Source organism: Buceros rhinoceros, unplaced genomic scaffold (genome assembly GCF_000710305.1).
Source record: "Buceros rhinoceros silvestris isolate BGI_N320 unplaced genomic scaffold, ASM71030v1 scaffold10672, whole genome shotgun sequence".
NCBI classification, from domain to species: domain Eukaryota; kingdom Metazoa; phylum Chordata; class Aves; order Bucerotiformes; family Bucerotidae; genus Buceros; species Buceros rhinoceros.
This window is the reverse complement of record NW_010398317.1, coordinates 71,042-77,845: the sequence shown is the minus strand read 5'-3', so window position 1 is coordinate 77,845 and position 6,804 is coordinate 71,042. Positions and strand designations below refer to the sequence as shown.

Below are 6,804 nucleotides of genomic sequence, written 5' to 3'. Positions count from 1 at the left end.
AAAAAAAAAAAAAAAAAAAAAAAAGGATTTTCTTCATCTTTCCCAGAAGAGATGTCCACGATCAGCTTAAACACTGAGGAGCGCAATGGTGGTGTTAAAAACAGGCTTCTAAAAACTCCAGACTGGACCTAAGATTTTGAAAAATCCTTTCAAGGAGAGATGGGCATCAAAGAATAGCTCTGAAACTCTCTCTCTTCTGACCGACCAGTTCAGGAATATTGAAATGACAAATTTTATTATGACTCATAGGATTGTGTCTCCAAGTGATAAATTCTTCATGGAGATTGTGCCTTAGGCTATCAAGATAGCTGTTGTGAGATGTGGTCATCTCGGCAAAGTAAGGGGGTGTTCCTTAACCTATTTTCCTAATTATATATTGACTAGAATAGAAAACTAAATCTAAAAAAACCCACAAGAAAGGGTTTGGGGTTTCTTTCATTTTTATTCATCACCCATTGTGTCTATTCTACTTTTAGAGGATGCTCTTTTTAAAAGCATAATTGTTTTGGTGGGGTTTTTTGCCTTCTTCGTATTTTATTCAGAGGTTTTTTTAATACATTTTAGAGGGCTTTTCGTATTTTAGATATCTAAGAGCCCTAAAAGTCTTGGTAGTAGTATTTGCTTTTGTTTGTTTACTTCACTCTGTTATTGATATTTTATTTTATTTTCTTCTAGTAAGAACAATCAAATTAACTACAGTCATTACCAAAAATTGTTTTGTGTTGAACTATATCTGTCTGTTCCGTCACTGATCTTCATCATCACAGTGGACCTTAGCACTGTGTTGTGTAGCTCTCCACCAGTTCCTTCCTGCGTTCCTCTGTTCTCTGCACGTGAAGAGAATTGCTAATCTCTGTGGTGTTCAGGTCTGCATTAGTGCATCTGTTCGTGAAATTAGGGCTGTATGATGGGTTTGAAACCCTTGATGGGTGCCTGGAATTAATGAGCTAATAATTTTTCATAGTGCTAGCACACATCAGCCTGTGGTCTCTAATATTTTTCTGAAGCTCCACTGTAATCATTCATTCTTGCTTAAACGAAGACTAGAAATTCCCATGGACATGAATCGACTGCAGAGACTTGTTCCAGCCTGTTGTTCAATGTCGATTTGGGAAATAGTGCTTGGAGACATAGAGAAATATTCTTTGGAGTCACGTTTGGAGCTCTGACTGACAAGATCTAGCAGACGTTGCTGTGGTGGTGTTTTTCCCAGGCATACACATACACAGACACTCTTCTTGGGTTGCTGCAGGAGATCAGCATCAATCCCCACGGTCTGGGCATGCCTTCTCAGAGGGACGTAGTGTGAAAGCTGCTTTTGCTCGCAGGTCTGCAGTGAATGGCCTCAACAGACTGGTGCACTGGGGCATCTAAGGAATGAGACAGTACGGACAAGTGCTGCTCCTTATGGAAATAATAACTTCCAAAGGATCCATCACAACTCTTCTGCTGCAAATTTGTTATTTGGTTTTTTTTTTTTCCCCGAGAACTCAATGCAGAAATTATCCACCTGATGAGTATCTTCTCTTCCAGACATATATCTGGAGTTATGCTGCAAGGACAGGGCCGGAGTCTCATCTTGCTGTCTCTATTACACATGCCTGCACACACGTATAGGTCATTTTGTGGCCACTGCAAAACTGAGTTTTAATTTTAAATTCTTCCTTTTGTTCCCTCCACCTTCTGTTACCCATCAGGCAATTTCTCCTGTTTCTTTTCATCATATAGCACCACATGTGATGGGGCAAATTAATTCATTTTAACTCTTTGTCGAGAATTTCAGCCTGAGCCTTTTCAAGAGTAATTTTATTCTCTGGCACCTGAAGCCAAATAAATGGTCATGCCCGTGGAGTTATTCACATAAAAATGGAAGATCTGCTCTTCAAAGGAAACTATTTTTTGTGTGTGTTTTTTGTACCTGGAAAGAGGATATTCCTAAAAGTATTAGGAAAAAAAAATATTGTTCTTAGCAGGCTTTGTAGAATCTTGATTTTTTATTTTTTTATTCTAGTTTTCTGATCTTTTTGTTAGTGGAAGAAAGCATCAGAATCTTATCTGCATATGGCACAAAAAGCTGTAGAAAAATCAGTTATACAAAGTGATTGGGGCTGCTCGAAGTGGGCTTCTTCAAAGTGTTTGTTTTATTGAAGGCAAGTAGCTAGGAACAAAGAATGTGGATCATATAATGAGACAAAAGACTACGTTTAGGAAAGGAGGGACTATGAGAGGGCTGTGATAGTACCAGATAGTGAACGTAAGCTTCGGATTCACAGAAGAAAAGGTACTCCTTTAGTGTCCAGCGTTCTCCCTCCAAAGGCGGTCTAGTATGACTTCATTTTGGTGTGTGCGTCCCAGATGGATACAACCTGAGCAGTGTGAGCTTGGTCTGCGTTGTAGGATTGATTGTATCACCGATAGGTTTTGTTTGATAGGTTTATCCTTCTAAACAAGGGTAGGTTTCTGTAGGCATGCTAATACAGCACAGGCGTTCCTGTCTTGGCCAAGGCCAGACATTGGCGTGTTGTTTCATCTTTGTCTTTTTAAGACCTAGAAGGTTTTGGAAGAGAAGCTGCAAAATTTCCTCTTGGAAAGATTTATGCAGTGTCAGAGCCAAATAAGCTTTCAGGAAAGATTCTCCTGTGAGGGAGGCTTGTGCAGTCACAGCCCGTAGCAGGCCTGCTCCTCGACACTTTCCACTAGCTCACAGTCCACTCCAGTTAGTAGTACTAGACTTTCAGGAGCAATCATTTAGGTAAAGTGCTGCCTCTAGGACCAAACCAGCAAAAATTCTGTGTAATGGTACGAATGTGGAAAATCTCTCAGAGTTTTCTGCCTAGCAGAGCCATGATCTGCAGTCTCCTAATGATGCTTTTGTGTGTTGGAATTGGGGGATAGTGAGAACAGCATCTTCTGGATGAGAGAATCTCCTTCTTCCTCATTGTAATAGGCATTTTGCATCTTCATCTGTGCAAGTACCAAGCACCTTACGTGCTCTCTAAACAAGCACAGGCAGCACAGCGTGGGTTTTAGCTGCTATTCTTCTCCAGAATGTAGCAAAATCTCTTCTGGGATGATGCTTCAAAGCATGGTATTTTCTCCTTGGCTGATGCTTGATTCAGGTTTTCTTGGCGTTCAGTTCTCACAGTACAACAATACAAATCCCAGAATGCTTGTGCTTAGCTTGGCCACCTTGTGGTGTTTTGTACCTCCAGGCAGTCGATCCTACCTCGCCTTGGAAGGCACACAGGCTTTTCTGTTGGCAGGCGTGCTTGTACAGGACTCATCCGGATGGAGCGACACCTCTTGCTTCTTCTGTACCAATTCAGCTTTCATCTGGCTGCCTTCCCTAGCCTGCCCTACCACAGCGCGGGGGAAGTGGCTCCAAGACTGGAAACAGGTGATGGGCATGAAGTCGGTCGGTAGTCTCCACTGGGGAGAAGGCTCTCTGCTTGCAGAACCCATCGCCTTCTCCTTGCCCTCTCGAGCGCAAGCCAGAGCTGACTTTTTGGCTCTCCCACTCGTTGGATGTGATTGCTATGAAGACTGTCAGACAGGGAGCCCAGAGGATTTGACCAGGATCCAACAGTGTTTGGTTCCATTCCTGTTTTCTTCCCTGTTTTTTGTTCCCCACCCCCACAACCCCCAGACCTAAACCACTTTGTAGTAGTGGTTATCCACAGCTATAGTGCTGTGTTCAGAATAGCTACAGTCATTTATCTTGGCATTGATGAGACTCAGTCATCAAAGGACACACCAAGCACTAGAGATGGTGCTTGTCAGCAACTTTGCTGTGAAGTTCCTGTGAATATTCATGAGAAATCAAAGCAAAGTGTGGCTTCCTCACAAGAACAACTGTGAAGATCTGGGGGGAGGTGTTTATTCCTACGATCTTGTCTCCAGACAGGCGCTATAAGCTGTCATAGAGTTGTAGAATGTGATTTTTCTTTTTCTTCTGTGATAGACAGCCCGTGCTTACAGACGTCCTAGAAGATGAACAGAAATGAGAAGGCTTCATGTCAAAAGTCGTTTACACCTCAAATGGCGGTTTTATAGTGTTTAGAGCATCTGATACAGTAATGGGAACCGGACAAGGACATGAGAAGAGTATCCTGAAGAAATATCACAGCATTCTTGTCCTGCATGTGGTGTCCACTTGGCAGTTCTAGAGCCCTGCCTGCTCTTACGTTGCTGTTCTTGCATTTCTGGGAAGACTGGGCAAAAGCTGTTTCTGGAATAGTGACCTTTCTTCCCTTCTTACTTTACCCAAAGAGTTGGTTGGTTTGTTTGTTTTTAATAGCGTCACTATCTCATTCTGAAGTGCTCTAGACACATCCATCATTAAATATACAAACTAAGACACTTTTCTCATTAATTTTATGTTTATTTGGCTTGAATTTCTCATCCTCTTTTACTGCCCAGCCACTCAGTCTCCCGAGTTCTTCAAATCTGACCCTCCTCTTTCTGGAAACCTTATTTTTATTATTGGACTTTATCACTATGTTATTCACATCATCCTCTAGGTGACTTCCAAACTGTTCTGTCTTACAGGTTCTAGCACAGACCACTGCTGTGCAGTTTGGTGATGCTTAACAGGGAACCAGGTTCGGCCCCCGACTTAAGTAGTTACATGGGTCTGTCACTATTGTATGTGTAAGGCTACATCTTTCCCGGGTCTTCCCTCATGAATTCATAAGTGTCTTGTGGGATTTTCATATATTTCCATTTTTATATTTTGTTTTAATTTCCATGTGCTTTTAGATATTTCCCTTCAAAGAAGCCGCAAATCTAAATACTTTGGTGTCCTTCATACTCCATGGCCTGATATGGGAAATGCTTTCTTTGCATCATCTCTGCATCTTTCCGTATGTTCCTTCCTCATTCTGATGTACCTGGACTTACACAACGTTTGATTCGGTTTCAATACAGCCTTGATGAGGTGCTTCCCTGGTGCAGTATGGACTTTTTTTTAATGCAGGAAACAATTCTATCTGATAATTATCCTTTAATGTACAGTTTTTTCTGCCCCCAGTAGTGGCAGGACTCCTTTGGAGACTCAGGGCTGTACAGAAGCTTCCTTTTATCAGTGTGCTCTCCTGTTTTCAGCTCCTGGGTAGTCTTTTCTGACTATTGGTTATAGATAGCCTTTTTGATGATGATCAGGTTTACTGGAAGAACAAAGGTTGTTCATATCTTTTCATTCCACCTTTCTGTTCCACCAAGCATGATCGGGTGGATCTCTTCCTTTGACCATGGTGGGTATTGAAAATCCACTATCTCTTTTTTAAGAATACTGTTCATATATGTAGGTGTGTATCAAAATGGTCGATGGTGTTTGCCCAAAAGTTAAGATATAATCTGCGTGTCACAGATCCTAAGAGGGCCTTGCATATATTTGGAGCTTCTAAATGTGAGCTGTGAAGGATCTGTCTGCTTTTGGTGCACCACTTGGATATAATCCATTGAATTTGACTTGAGAATTGTGCTACCGGCTTGAATAGTGTCCCTGTAACATTCCATTATGTCATTCTCAGGCACGAGCTTCAATGGCAGATGCTCTGAATTGGTGGCATTTCCCTCCAAAGTTAGGTTAACTGCGCTTAATCCTTTTTGACACAGGAGCTGTTTATTAACTGCTTGTTAATTGCCAAGAGTGCAATTTTTCAGTCATTCACAGGTATAATATTACTATTTTTTCAAGCTTTGTGGCTTACCCAGCTTTCATTGACATCAGTCAAAACTTTGCTTCTGTTCTTAGCAAAGCTGGTGTGCTATCTATTTTCTTTTTATATGTTTTTCAGGAGTCATGCCCTGAACAGTGAATTCTCAGAATGAGTACAGAAATTAAAATGCCTTATCTCAATGGCATTTCTAAGTGTAAAATTTTTATTGCTTTCCACGCCCTCCACCACAAAACGCGTAGGCTCTGCCTGGGACAGTCTCCTCAATGCTGTCTCTGCAAAGCCTACATCTCTCAATTCCCTTATTCTCAGTGCTGCATTGTCACATTCCCTTTCCCCTGACCTATCAGGTTCCTAGATGACCATTTTTGGACTTCCATCTTAATTAGCTTCATTATTTTTCTAACAGTGGGTCATGACTGTAGCTTACTTGTCTTCCTTACATTCCAACCCCTTCTTGATAGAAAGGCTCTTGGACCAGGGAAGAAATCCAAAAGCAAGCACCTCCCCCAGTGGCAGAAGGATTTTGTAAATAAGAAATGGACATTTTGACATGGTAACTGTAAAACTCTAAACCCAGAATACTGTTTGTTTGCATCCAGTATTATAACTGGTACCATATTTTGACATCAGAAATGAAGCACTTAAGCAATTACAAAGTCTACCCCAGGTGGAGATTGATCCAGTAGCTAAACCCATAAGCAAACGGTGTGTTTTCAGCAAAGAGCCTGGGAAGCTTTAGGAATGCTCCGTGCGGTACCTGCTGCGCACAGAGCTGAGGCTACAGGACATCAGTGAAGTGTCCGCTGGGGAACTGGCACACCCCCTCTTAGTATTTGCAGGGACTTCATCACATGTGCCATGACTTTGCCCTTCTGTTACATGCATAGCAATAACAAAAACCCAAAACCCTGCCTGCTGTATGCTTTGGGGGGAGCAGCAGGAAGAAAATAAAATCTGCTTTCATACCTTATGCAATGAAAAGAGTATTAGAATAAAAACACAAGTATTGTGAGTTGCGTTCTAGCTGGTGGCCTCTACTAATTGTAGTGGTTTGCAACTTCTATTTTTATCTAATGCTTTCTACTGCTACAGGAGAAAGGGTAAAAAAGATCATGCTTCTCAT

General features: G+C 41.7%; 1 protein-coding gene across 1 annotated transcript in view; it reads left to right on the top strand.

Moving 5' to 3' along the window:
* LOC104488955 (low-density lipoprotein receptor-related protein 1B-like) overlaps positions 1-6,804 on the top strand; it is a gene marked incomplete at both ends in the record, with an annotated part of 87,071 nt that overhangs the window by 9,506 nt on the left and 70,761 nt on the right. The window lies entirely within an intron of this gene.